At 36.0% G+C, this 15,014-nt stretch overlaps 1 protein-coding gene across 2 annotated transcripts in view; it reads right to left on the bottom strand.

The window, feature by feature from the left end:
• The window catches only part of LOC133840149 (high affinity cAMP-specific and IBMX-insensitive 3',5'-cyclic phosphodiesterase 8), a 33,047-nt gene extending 22,897 nt beyond the window's left edge, over positions 1 to 10,150 (bottom strand). Inside the window, exons 1-2 of one of the 2 annotated variants that reach the window (XM_062271819.1) lie at positions 9,884 to 10,150; positions 9,054 to 9,163 (exon numbers count right to left, since the gene is read on the bottom strand). The gene's annotated coding sequence lies outside the window, so the exon portion shown is untranslated. The remainder of the gene's footprint in view (positions 1 to 9,053; positions 9,164 to 9,883) is intronic. The other variant, XM_062271817.1, reaches the window with a different exon arrangement.
• Between the last annotated feature and the right edge of the window lie 4,864 nt (positions 10,151 to 15,014).

The following is a 15,014-nucleotide window of genomic DNA, read 5'->3' as shown; positions in this document are numbered from 1 at the left end:
ATAAACTAAGTAAAAACTTCAGTATATTTTTGTAAATTTCGGTATATTCATTTGTTATATTTTGATCCTTACAGTATATTTTGCACTCATTGGTATATTTCGAAAGAGTAGAATAAAGATAAACTAAGTAAAAACTTCGGTATATTTTAGTAAAATTCGGTATATTAATTTGGTATATTTTGCACTCTTCGGTATATTTTGAATGAGTAAAATATAGATCCATTAATTAGATCGTATGGTATATTTAAGTATTTTTTGGTTTAATAAATTGGTATATTTTGGGTAGTGAGTATCTCAGAGTCGAGCACACTCAACTTTCTTACCAATTTTGCACTGTAGTTATGACTATGTCTTTTTTCTTTGGGCCACTCCCAATAACTTAAGTATTGACCTCTTATTTTTGCTTGCTGAGCTATCGTATGTCGTCTGCATTGAAGCGGGTCAATAGCTAATCTCACAAATCAGCTGGAACAGTTTGGAGTTTAGACCCTAAAAACTAGTTTTTGCTGACTTTGACTAGGTTAACAACAACTTGAGCAATAAACAATTAACTACTACTTCGACTACTTCGACTACTACTACTATTATTATCATCATAAATCATTGCAAATTGCCTGCATCAATTGATCAATGGATGTGTGTTTATGAATATCTGATCTTGATAATTCTCCAAAAAACATTTCCAAGGCATATTAAGTCAAAACGATGTACATCGACATCGACATCGCACCGCAGCGTCTTGCTTCCAGTTAATCTGGTTTCGCGGAACACACATATATTTTTGTTTAAATTGCAAAAACATGAGAAGAAAACAAAAATCTTAAATTGTTTACGCAAATTTTCCCTTGATTTAAAAACATATTATTTTTGTAATTTTTGCATTACTAATTTATAATTTTAAATAACGCGAAGCCTCAATGATTTTTTTTGTTTTGTTGTATACTAATTTCTTAAATGTTCTGTAAATGTTTAAAATGAAATTTTTACAAATTGCGCCCTTAACAACAGTTGAGCGATCGATTTTCAATGTCTTCGGTTATTATTAATTTCTTTTCTATTTTTGTAGTTGTTTCCTCATTTTTTTTTTTGGGTATTTGGTTTTTTGATGAGCTACAACTTTGCTTTTTATCTACTTAGAGGAAGAACAAGTTCGAGTCACTTGACAAGGCAAACAATGCGAACTAAGGTACAAGGTACATAAAGTGGTTATTTTGAATTTCGGTTTCCTTATCGTGGAATGCATAACTTATTATGAATGCATGTAACCTCAACGAGCAGTCTCCATTTCTATTCTTGAAATTTCTATTTTTATTTTTTTTTGGTTTTGCTTGAGTAATAAACGACGTTTTAAACTTAAAAACTTAAACTTGAAATATGTTTCAAGCAAATGAAGTTGTTTTAATTAGTTGAATAATAATTCAGTATTTTGTTGTTTATTTATACTAAAGTATTATGGTATTATGACATTGTAGAAAATGTACAGATGTAACAGACAGAAGGAGCCATCTCCGACCTAATAAAGTATATTATATGTATATATACATATATTCTTGATTAGCGTAAAAAGTCGAGAGGATATATTTTGTGTTCTATGCTATTTTGAGTGTAGTACTATATCAATATACCAAATATAACCTTTAGTATATTTTAGTATTCTATCAGAATATTGATTTGGTATATTTTAAGACACTGTTTTGCTCTTTGAAGTTTATAGTTTTGTATAGTATTTGACTTTATCGAAGGATTACCGAATCGTATATTTTTATGATTTTGAATACCTTGCGAATCGAACTACCGTTGACCTTTTATAGTTATTACGATTATTATTGGCTGCTGATAAGTATGTATGGTAAATAGAGTCGGTTTCATTGAGCAAGCAGCACATAAAAGACAATTAAAAAAATTGCCAAAGTTGTCAGCGGCAATAAATTCATAAAAAGCCCAATATTGGCAATGATTATTGAAGCCAAGGTAAGGAGTATTTTAGCATTGCCATTCGCAAGTCGCAAATCGCAAATCGTCGAGCTACGTGAGTAACCTGCACAAAATAAATATATAATATATGTTATAGGGAAAACATTTTCAAGGCAACTGGATAGGGATTGTGAACTGAGTTTGAACACTTTTCAGGGCGACTTGTGAAAAGTTTTAATAGCTCAGGGAAATGTTCCCTTTTTTTTTGCTGCTTTTGTGCTGAGTTCATATCCGAAATGCCATGCGAAGAATTGAGTTGTCACAATGAGTGCGATTTGAAGCGGTCAAGTCGAGTAGCCAAAAAGTAGTTGGTCAGTTTACACAACAACAACAAATACATATTTTCAATACTTATGCCAAGTTTGTTTGCCATTTCGGCGCTGTGTGTTGCGTTGTGCTTTGTGCGTTGTTTACGGTTTTGTTTAATGGCTTTGTGGCTGTGACGTCGCCTTGACGTTTTGCTTTATTATCGGTGCGACACAAATAGAAATACCATATGCCTCATCAACGGTGCGAAACCAATTTTAAATATTTAGATAAAACTTGAACGAAAGCGAAAGAAGCAAATCAACTGATATGGGGGCAAGCAAGTAAGAAAAAAGCACAAAAAAAAAAACACTTTAGATTAGCAACGTCGGCTCCAACGTCGACCTATTTCAATTTTTCATTTTTTTTTTTTTTTTCGAAATATTCGTGCTCGAGTTTTGTCTGACTGTCTTTATGTCTGTCTGTCTGTCTGTCTGTTTGGTGGGAGGCAGGCAGAAATATCTTGAATAAGCTTTTGTAGCATCGAGAGAGTGGAAATGCGAGCTGATGTTGCTTTATATCCTGCACTTGATTGGGAAGCAGGCAATGCACGACGTTGATTGACTTGCCAAAGGGATAAACAGACTCTCGCACATTCGCCTTGTCTGTCGCTCAGTCCGCATTGTCCGCAAAGGACACACACTGAGCATTTAGAGCCACTTGTTGACGTCGCTATTCACTGTCTGCCTGACTGGGTTGTTCTGTGTTGTGTGTTGTGTTTTGTGTGTATTGTTCGGCCAAAAAACAAAGGCGTCACAACAAGACACAAACTAGTAGACAGGCAGCGTCAACAGCAGCAGCAGCAGCAACAACAATGGAAAAGGCAATTCCAATGCTGAGCGAGATCGACTTTAGTATAATACCATACTATATATATATATAATCGGTGGCGTGTGTGTTTAAAGAAAATATAAATATTGTATATTTTTAGCACAACCATAACTATTAGAGAAGAAGAGAAAATTAATGAATTTTGCTCTCGCTGTCTCTCTTTTAAGTTGCAAATACAATTTATGTGCAGCCTTCAAGTGGCTTGAAGCAAGGACACCACGCGTTATGCAACTAAAAACTAATCACATCAGCTTCAAGCAGCACCAAATTCTATTAGTGAGCAGCACAAGGGGGTGGCTAAGGGGTGGCAAGGGAGGTGGAAGCACTTTGCAGCAGGACCATCTTGATAGTCAAGGTGGGCATATGGAATGCCATGCACAAGTTATTAGTATGCAGGTGGTAGTAAGGTATTTGTATAATAGCATCATCAGGTGCAAGTGTGTGTGTGGCACAATATAAATTAAAGTCGATGTGTATAATGTTTATAGTAGTATATACGTATACATATATCTACATCATGTATGGAGCGCACAGGCATCGCCATGTAGAGCGACACAGGGGGCCATATCCATATCCATATTTGTGGCAACTTGGCAACTGAGCGAAAAACGCACAGCGAAAAACGCAGCTCGAGAGCAATTTTGTATCTAATAGTTTTTGCCAACTGATGTTTTGCAGCTGCTGCTGCTGCGCGCTGCGTTTTTTTCTATTGTTTACAGTGCACATATATCTCCACATCTATGTATGTCTATATCCATCGAGTGCACGTACTATATCTTCTATCTATCTATTGTATATTGCTGTGCACATGCACATTCTAAGTGTGTATGTGTGTGTTGCCTATTAAAACTGGTCAAAAAGGGTATAATTAAGGCATGCACATATACGTATAGCAAATACCCTGTAATCGTCTACAATCAGTTATACAGAATACATACTTTGTAGTTTGAATGAACATCAATTTCAAATTGATTGCCTGCTAGTGGAGAGCATCAACTGGTCGTATACTTAATCTCTCCCGTTTAATTGTGCCATTTATATGCTCTGCCTGAAATAGATAATTTCAGTTCTCAACTGCCCATAACCAATACTTATTTAAAGCGCACACACTATTTAATTAATGTATTGACATTAGCTTAAATATTGGGGGCAAAATATTTGATCTGCCTTCTCGGGTCTTTGGGTTCAATGCAAGTGCAACGGCTTATTAATTCATTTCAATTCGCAATTCAAGAAAAGGTCATAAATCGCGTTTTAAAGCTCATCGCGGTTATTAATGAGAATTTAATTAGATTTTTATCTCGCTTTGAAAGCTGATCTTTTGTATTGCACAAAATCTGATTATAGAAATAACGTAAAGTGACTTCGATTGTTCAATAAATAAATTTATTAATTTTATAGAGAGAATTAAATATGAAAATGAATGGCAATAAATAACCCACAGCGTGTATAATAAAGCACTCAATTGTTAATCTATACGAATGACTACCTATAAATAAGACATCAAAAGTGATTTTCCATTTCGATTTATATGTATTGTATAACAAAAAATAAAAGCAAAAAAACAATTAAACAAAGCATTTTATCATAGCAATCTTTCTGTTTACTTCAAAGCTGCAATCGAGTATTTATTTAACAATTGCAACTGAGCTTAATTTATATATTATGTCTCATTTTTTTTGGAGCCAACATGTGGTGGCAGCTATCAACTTGATTCCACCGAACTGAAGTCGAGATAATAAACACAATATTCAATTGCAAATTGTCATAATTAATTTTTGATTTCTCATCGATACGTTTTTGCGAGGAATAATTCAATTTCTCTGTAAGCCTATTGAGTTTCACATTTATGGCTGCGAATTTCAGTAAAAAGAATTTCAATTCAGCAGATAAAGCCAAAGAGAGAGAGAAATTCGTTAAGATAATAATTTCTCAAGCAAGAAATCCATCATAATTAATTTTCTAATGAATATTTACAGCATCTGTTGCTATACGTTAACAAAAAAATTGCATATTTTCCACAACGCTTAGTGTAAAAAATTGAAATTTTGTCTATTTGCATGCGCCGCTAATTAATTTATGCTTATATTTAGTAGCTTAAATTTACCGGAAAGGAAAATGGCAAGCAATCAGTCAGCTTAGTTTGAGATTGTTTGTTGCGTGGGTCGCATTGGTTTAGGTTGTTGTTTCTTTTTTTTTTTGTATTTTTTTCGGGTGTGTTTTTGGGGTTGTGCGGTTAAAGTGTTCGACCTTCGCCGGTCACTGTGAATTTCAGTTTCTTAGTTTTTTGTGCGTCACAGAAATATAGAATACACATGTTATGTATAATTATATATGAGCATTTACATTGCCCTTGGAAGCCGGCGAGATGAGCGCCTAAAACTAATCGCTTACAAGCGGAAGACTGACCTGTTTGATAATAGATGTAAGTGCAGATAGATATGCGTACTATATATATGTGGTACACAGAGGGAAAAGTTCTGTTCTATGAAAACTGAGATGAAAATCTTGAGTAAGAAGTAAAAAAGTAGCTTGAAACATTCATCGCTTTGAGAATAAACATTTTCGTTTTAAGAACTTTTTTAAATTTAGAAATTTTGTATTTGTTATTTTATTGAGAGTTTGTGATATCAAAGTCAAAGTCGTAAAACAATTCTAGAATGAATGTTTCTAGGAAGATAATACCCATTCTCTAAAAGTTGGCACCTTTAATCTGCTGTTAGTTTAGTGAGCAGAAGTTTATGTGAATTGTTCTCGACAAAGTTTTGGATTCAAATTCTAACTGATTCGAAAGTAAATCTCTTGCTTGAATAAAAGTAAGTAATATAATAAAGAGTGTGACTACACACATTGAGTACAGTATATTAATTTTTAGTATATTCTAAACTTAATTAATTGGTAAACAAAACTAAAGATAGTCTTAGATTAAGAACAATTTTGTATTCATTTCAAACAATTTTTAAGAATGTTTTATCTATAATTGAATTATTTTAGTGTACTGGGTTTTGCCAAATTTGCAATCTTGAAATACGAATACTTGAATTTAAGGAATTGCCACTCAAAATGGTTGTAGGCTTTTTATGATAACTGAAGAATTTAACTTCTGGATTCAATAAAGACGTATTTGCAATCTTGAAATCAGAATAAATTCTTGAATTTTAAAATTAGTTAATGAATTATTATAGAATTGTGATTGCGATTTAAGTGTTTATCTTTTGGTTTCAATTTAGACATATTTTCAATCTTCATTAATATATTCTGATCAACAAGAATTTATTCAAGAATGGTCAATTAATTATTATAGAATGGTGGTATTGAATTAAGAATTAATTTTCTGGTTTAAATCTTCTTATTATGATTCCAGCATTTATAAATTGTTCAATCAACATTAACATTCTACAACAATATTAGATTGTCTATTCATTCATTTATTTTTTCGAGTGTACCTACTTAAGAATGTAGGTAAGTTTGCATGTGGTGTATGAACTTATATATATTTTGTTGAACATTGTTTGCTGAAAGTGCTTTTCTTTGGTCACTTGGGAATTTGCATTTCAAATGGCGATCTAAACTGGAAGATAAAGGCAAAAGTGTCGCCCATTGCGAGGCATCGTTGAATACAACAGCAGTTGAGACAACTCGTACGATACGAGCGAGTACTCACATTCGCACTCGCACTCGCATTCACATTCACATTCATGAATGCCCTGCAGTGTCCCAATCGTACACTCGGTTAAGTATATGATGATAGTTTATGGCTGCTCATACTAACTATATCTGTCATTCACTCGCAGTTTTCGGGTGAATGGGTCGTGGGGGGGCGTGGCGTGGCGGGGCGGTGAGGGGACTGCTGCTTAGCATGCACGCTGCTATTGTGATATACTTGCATAACTGTAGTTACAAAATGTTCAACTTATACATACATTTATATATGGATGGACAGTGTAACGGATTGAAATCGAAATCAGTATGCAATGACACGGTTCAGTTTTTTATTTGCTGTAAACAATAAATAGAAAAAAATACAGAAAAACAGAAAACAGTAACAGTCACAGCGTCGCACCACAATTTCAATTTTAATAAACAGTTAAAATTGAGAATTAATTAAGAAATACTCAGAAGCGGACGGTGTGGAGAAGGGGGATAGGGAGGGAGGGAGAACTGATTGTGGAGACAACGTATCGCATAGATAGTGAAAATGAAAAACGAAAAACAACAAGCTGAAAACGAAATACAATACTAAAAAGAAAAAATTCAGTTATTAGATAATCGCCAAAATGGGTCACTACACAGCCTACTTATTTTTTTATACCCGCTACTTATAGTTTAAAAGGGTATTATAACATTGTAGCTGTAGGAAATTCATATAAGTAATAGGCAGACGGACTCATCGCCGTTTCCATAAGTTATATATATTCCTTCTGTCTGTCTGTCCGTCCGTATGAACACCAAGATCTCAGAGACTTTAAGACATAGAAATTTAATTTTTTTCGACAGCACTTGAATAGAGAAAAATGCATACTTTTTACGGATCTTAATTTCTTTGGTTGACAATCTAGTATATTTTATTAAACTATGGTATATTTCGAATATAGTACTTTATCAATATACCAAATGTATTATTCGGTATAAAAAATGCCTACTTTTTTAAGAATTTCAGTTGCTTTGGCTGACAATCTAGTATATTTTATGGTATTTTCGAATATAGTACAATATCAATATACCAAATATATCCTTCAGTTTAGAGAAATGCAAGCTTTTTACTGATCTTAATTGCTTTGGCTGGCAATCTAGTACATTTTACTTCACTATGGTATATTTCGAGTATAGTACTATATGAATATACCAAATATATCATTCGGTATAGAAAAATGACTACTTTTTTTAAGAATCTCAGTTACTTTAGCTGTCAATCTAGTATATTTTAGTACTCTCTGGTATATCTTGAATGTATATATCAATATATATATTTATATATATACTAAATATAGCCTTTGGTATATTTCAGTATTTTTCGGTATATTAATTCGGTATATTGTAAGCATAATACCCCACTTTTTAGCTTTCATTCAAAAGGAGTAACGAGTATTCCACAGTCGAGCACACTCGTCTGTAGTTTTCTTACTTGTTTTTGTATATGGCGGGGGTGGGTGGGGGGTGGAGGCAATGATATCTGTCTATGAGTTAATTTTCGTAAGTCGAAATATTGTGTGTGTATTAAACAAAGCGATTCGAAACGAAACGAAACGCAAATTGCAAATCGCGAAGGCGATATTTTTGCATTGTTTACGAGTTATGGATATGGCCATAGATCGAAAGCTATTTTGGCAATGAGGATGGGGCATGACTGAACATGGCATCCGACGATATATACACAACTATGTATGTATATAATGCGATAAGTTGTTAAGCGCCTTTTAATGGACTGACACGAGACCCAACGCGACAAAGTAATTGCGCCAGAAGTCAGCTACGTAATGTACTTCAGATATACATACATTTAGTATACTATACTACACTGTATATATAGTCAAAAGTGTTCGCGACGCCCCTCGCATGAAAATGTCCAACAAAAAAAAAAAAGTCAACTAACGAACGCATATGCTTTTAATTTTAATTTTAATGTTTATTTCATTTTGGTGCTTAATTTTTTTATTATTTCATTTCATTTCATTTGATGTCAGTTCGCTTCGCTTTTATTTCAACGACAAATTCAAGGCAAGTGTGTGTGTGTGAGTGTGTGTGTGTCGCATAGATACAATAGTGTGTGTGCGTTGAAAAATTCTTACTTATTCACGAGCAATTCGTAGCTCGAAAGTGTTTTGTGTAAATGTCACAACATATTAAGATACATGGGCAACAAAAAAAAAAGACAAAAAAAAAGAAAAGAAGAATGAAAATAACAAACTAAAGTATGTACAATACATTATCTGTTGACGTACCAAAATGTAGTCGTTAAGTTGTTGTTGTTGCTGTTGTTGTTGTTGCGGTTGTTGCTTTTGGTTTGTGGCTGGTATTTTATTTTTTATTATTTTAATATTTATATCAGACTCTAGATATAAATTAAACAAATACACATGAACAATGAACACACACACACACAAACATTCATAGATACAGATTTAATGCCAGTGTATGCGTGTGTGTATGCATAGATACTCGAATACTTCTTGGCGGAATATCGTCACAACAATAACAAAACATTTTCTGTGTGTGTGTTGTTGTTGTTGCTGCTCTTTCTTCACAAATTAGAATTTATTTTAATACACGGAGGTCACGTTCATAGCACGGTGGCAGCGGCGCCAGCAGCGCAGTTGTTGTTGACGCACACGATACTCGAAAGTGTGAGTGAGTGAGTGTGAGTGTGTGTGTTGTGTGCACAAAGCTGCATAACTAAATTAAATGCATTAAGAATAATAACAGCATCAGGCGAAAAGCTACAGCTGGTTCTGACTCTCGAGTCTGGGGCGACGACAATAACAATAAGAACCAGCTACTGCGGTCTCTGGCTGCTGGCTGCTGAGGCTACTGAGGCTACTGGCTACTGGCAGTGCAATCAAACAAAAAAAAAAAAATAAAATAAAAAGCAACGAAACGACGACGACGAAAAAAATTGCGATGTGACGTCACAAATGCGCCCAGCGATAACAAAAAAACACACAGACTGTGTATCTGTGAGATACAATTGGCTCACATTATGGTTGCCTAATTTACAAGCGTGTACACACACACACGCACACTCACACACACACACACTCATACGTATTCATACTTGTATTTTGGTTACAACTGCGTTTAGTTTTGTTGTTGTTGTACGAGGGGGGAAAAATTGTTCTTGCGCTGCGACAGCGGCTACCGGCGAGTTGTGACTGCGACTTGGTGGAGATCTCGATCCACATCCACACAGAGCGCGACGACGACGACGACGGCGACGGAGACGACGACAACAACAACGGCGGCGACGACGACGATTGCCTGTCAAAGCAAAACGTCAAACTGATTTCGCTCAGAGCGCTGCAAAGCCGCGGCGCGTTGCGCGTTACGAGAGATACGAGAATATACAAAACAATACGAATAAAAAAACAAAAAAAAAATACTGAAAGAAAAGACAAACTGAAACAATCTGCGGGATACAAATGCGAGGCGAACGCACAGCCACGAGAATTAAAGTAGTACGAGTTGTGAGTATATTGAGTATGAGTGCGAGTGCGAGTGCGAGTACGACTATGAGTATATCAGTATCTGTATCTGAACTTGGCAACGCCAATCGCCACTGCCAACAGCAGCAGCAGCAACAACAACAACAACAACAAACTGAGTAAACAGCAGTCGGAGAGAGAGAGAGAGCGACCCACTACTGTTGAAGCGAAAGAAATCAAAGCAATTCCAACCAAGACCCACACTCACACACACCCAGTACAGAGAGTGTCGTCGGCGAGAGCGTAAGACAGTGTACGCAATAGCAAAAACCAAAGAAAGAGCGAGTGCGAGAGCGAACATGGCAAACAGAGAGAGAGAGAGTGGGAGCAACAAGGTGAGCTGCTGCTGGCGCTGGGCTCGTGAGCGAAACGAACAAACGATCGTGCGTGAGAGACACGAGCGACGCTGTTAAACGAAGAGCAATCGTGCAATCAAAACTCTGTAGCTGGCACGTGACTTGCATTCGGCTCTGTTAACGAACACGATCCTCTCACTGGGCTTGGCCTATCCCCCCTTGGCCTATCCCCGTGCACAGCCGGCAAATGAAACTGAAATTGAAATTGGAAGAAGTGGAGGAAGTGAAACAAAAAAAAATTGTGCTTTGTGTTTGCTTTGCGCGCTGTCTTGCCCTCTGCCTTTGCCTTTGCTGTGCAGCTTAACAGCATTTGGTATTCGCATAACGAGCTTTTGTTCTTTGCTAACTGTAATTGCGTTTGGATTTGCGTTTGTGTTTGTCCGTGTGTGTGTGTGTTCGCTTTGGGCGCACGAGTGAGTGCTTTATCAGCGGCAACAACAGCAACAGCAACACCAACAGCAGCAGCAGCTAGTGGACCGTTGAACCGACTGACGGCTAGTAGCTTTAATATCAATTAATTAGTTAGTCAACGTTAGTTAGTTGCTTAGTTAGTTAGATGGTGGTTAGTTTGGTCTGTGGCTGTGGCATGTGCATGCAAACAAATCACGGCACCGCAAGACAGAGCGAGAAAGAGCGAGAGACCCACATTCGAATCTAGTTGAGTGTGAATATGAATATGTGGGAGCGAATATATATGTATGTATTCATGTATGTGTGGTGAGTGGGTATTGTGTATTTGAATTTATGGCATGCCATGCACTAAAATATATATATAATTATTACCTGCTGCTCGTTGTTGCTTGTTCAGTTTTCCACAGAATTTTTGTAAATGCAATTTCGCTGCTAATTAAATGATGCACACACACACACACACTCGCACACACGCACACCGAGCAGCAGCAGCAGCGGCGAATTTAATCGGCGAGCAACAGAAATCGAAACAGAAACAATTGCAGAGTTTATTATGCTGCGGCGCGTTGAATAAATCACAAAATATTTAGCGATAAAACAAATAGAAATCAACACACACACACACACGTACACACACACAGTCACAGAAAAACAACAACGAACAGGAGCGGCGGCAACCACCAAAATGTTTTCCAATTAGAAACGAGCTGCTGCTGTTGTTGTTGTTGTCGTTGTTGTTGTTGTTGCTGTTGCTGCTGTTGCTGCTACTATTCGACTGATACTGATTCAGTTTTCTGATTCCGAACAGATAGTCACGATATGGGCCACTTGGTCACTCAGAGTTTTTCTTTGTTTCTTTTTTGATTCTTCTTGCTCGTATTATATTATTATATATTTTGTGTAGAATTTTATATAGAATTTCTTGTGTGTTATTTGATGTGTACAACAACAAAGTGCTGGTGCTTGTTTCTTTCTGTATCTGTATCTATATATCTCTCTACGGCGTACGCGTCGTTTGTTGCTTGCGCACTGGCGGCTTCTCGTGTATCTATCAATTCTGCCAAAACTGAACTAAAACTCTCAAGTGTGCAAAAATCCTACATAAGTGAAGTATCGGCAATGGGCAGCGTTAACGTCGCCGTCGCAGTCGCAGTCGACGTCGCAGTCGCAGTCAGGCGAACGCGTTTATGTTGAGCAGCTGGAGCTGAAGCTGTAGCTGTAGCTGTGGCTGTGGCTGAGCAAATGTTGGTGTATTGACGAGCGACGCCACCACGAATAGAGCGAACGAACACACAAACACAAATACCAACAGCGATATATGTAGATACGGGCCACAGATACAGATAAAGATACACACACACACAAACAAACAACAGCAAGCAAACAATTTGGCTTGTTGCATGCCTCCGCAAGCTTCTCAATGTTGAGATACAAAAAGCTTGCAAGCTTCGCTAAGGGTTGCTTCACTCTCGACTGTTCGACTGTCGACAGGTAGCAGCAGCAGCAGCGATAGCGCTGAATAAAAGTGCAAGTTAGCTGCGAGCCACACACACACACACTTACACACACAGACACACTCTTGCTGTTCTGGTATTTGTGTTATTTTGGGCAGCCGCCACATAAGTGTGCTACACTTTTGAGAGGCGCAAGCGCCGCACTAAATGTTGCCAGCAACATGTTGCCAAGCCAAGCAGCGACAACGGCAGCAGCAACAAGTTGCCTTAGAACGCAGCATTTAAGTTCTAAAACTCAGCGAGTCAGCGGCTTTTGTTCTAAGCTGATTAGCAAAGATTTATCAATTAATCACAAGAAACTTAACAATCAAATATTTCAGATTTTAAATACGGATTTCTGCTTAAAATTATAAACATATTATTAGATGAGAATTTAATTGAATTGAGGGATTTATAGGCTGACTGTTTGAATACATCTTATTAAATTACTGCTAAAAATAAATTGAACTAAATTGTTTCCTTTAAGCTTATGAAGAAATAAGTTTCGTTTTAGTTTAATTCTATTCTAATATTCTATTATAGTAATAACAAAATATACATTATTATGTTAATGATAATATACAACTTACAGTTTTTAGTCTTAAATTAAAAACTTGAAAAATTCATTTTGTAATCTTTAATCTTATGAACAAAAAAGTGTAGACTATTGTTTAATTATTATTTAATTATTCTATTATAGTAATTTCGTAATAAATAATTATTGATTTATATTTTAAATTTTAAACTAAGAACTATAAATAATTATTTTTGTAATTCTTAAGCTTGTGATATTCCTTCATAAGTTTAGTTTGCGTTTAGTTTTATTGTCTTAAAGTAAGTGCCTAATAAAATAAGTTTCATTTTTATTATTTACTTACTTATTTGCAGTCCCTAAATAATTTTAAATAGCTCTTCTTAAATATTGTATTTAAAACTGTAAATTTAACTGAAGTAATTCTTTAGCTACCAACTGCAAAATAAATTAAATATTTTTAAAAATTAATTTTAATTGCAAATTTTTGTTTTTTGTTTATTAAATAAAAATTCAATCAGTAGAACGATTAAAACATAATTCAAATAAATAAAGAAGCTGCTCTGGTTACTACAAAATAATTTGAAATCAATTGAATTAATATTTAATTCATGCCCAGAAGTGAGAATGAAGCTAAAGAAAGTGTTGCTAAGCAGTTGAAGCTGCTTAGCAACATGTTGCTAGCATTTCTGTTGTCGTTGACAACTGTTGCGTGTGACACGAGAGCGGAAGTGTGACGAATACACGAGTGCTACTCAGCAAACACACACACACACACACACACACACACACACACACACACACACCTGGAGACAAAAGCTGGCAACATAATTACGTGCAGTTTCGCTCGCTGTGTACTAAAAAGCCACACAATTGTTGTATTAAACACATTAAATGTGTGTGTTGCTGCTTGTACACATGTTTATATCGGGAAACAAACTTGTGCTTCCTTTTATGCGTATACATATGTATGTGGCACACTCACACACTCACACACACGTACTTTTTTAAAGCTTAGTTTGTATTGGTAAACAATAATGGACTGGCTGGGCAACGAAAAGGGCAAACAGCTATTGTACTTGAATGGAGGCAGCCTGTTTCAAGCCTCCACACACACACACACAGGTAACATCCCTGTGCGAGTGTGTGTGTGTGTATCTACAGCATAGCACATTATATAAAATTTATAAATACTTCTAAGCAGTACCTCTAAAGGTGAATGTGTGTGTGTGTGTGTGTGTGTGTGTGTTTGTGCGTGGCTATTTCACGTAGCTTGTTGGCCAACCAAACCATCGAGTCAGCTCGCGACTTTATTGTTATATTATTGGCCTTTAATTTGACCATCAATATTTTCCCAGGCATCAGCATGAATTTCCTGCCTTCTCCATCTCCTTCGTCCCTTCTGTTTTTTTCCGTTTGGCTAATTTGTGTTATGTTTTCATTTGTATTCCAATTGTATTGTTTCTGCTGTCGCTGCTGTTATTGTTATTTTCGTTGTTGTGTTTTGCACCGCATTTGACTTTAGAGGCTACGCAATTAATTTAATTGTTAGGATCGATATTTATTTTCAAATATTCATTCCATCGTAATCTTTGTAGCATACTTTTGGGCTCCGTTCTAAATTAGCTCAAAGCCACGAAATTCTTCGACTCCGTATCCGTCTCCGTCTTATTGTTGCTTTGTCTTGTGTTCTGTGCAAGCAAGCTTTGGTAATTGTGACTTCTTAAATAGATTGAATTTACAGACTACGCAATTCATTTGTCTCTTGGGACTCAACATTTATTTCCGTCATAATTTAAAGCTGAGCTCGCTTTGGCATTTTGTATAGCATACTTTTGTGCGCTTGCTAAATGCAACCACAAAAAGGAAGTTGCTCCAATTAAAGTGCATAGTTCAGATCGCCTTAAGGTTG

Source organism: Drosophila sulfurigaster, chromosome 3 (genome assembly GCF_023558435.1).
Source record: "Drosophila sulfurigaster albostrigata strain 15112-1811.04 chromosome 3, ASM2355843v2, whole genome shotgun sequence".
In the NCBI taxonomy this organism is placed as follows: domain Eukaryota; kingdom Metazoa; phylum Arthropoda; class Insecta; order Diptera; family Drosophilidae; genus Drosophila; species Drosophila sulfurigaster.
This window is presented reverse-complemented; position numbering and strand designations above follow the sequence as displayed.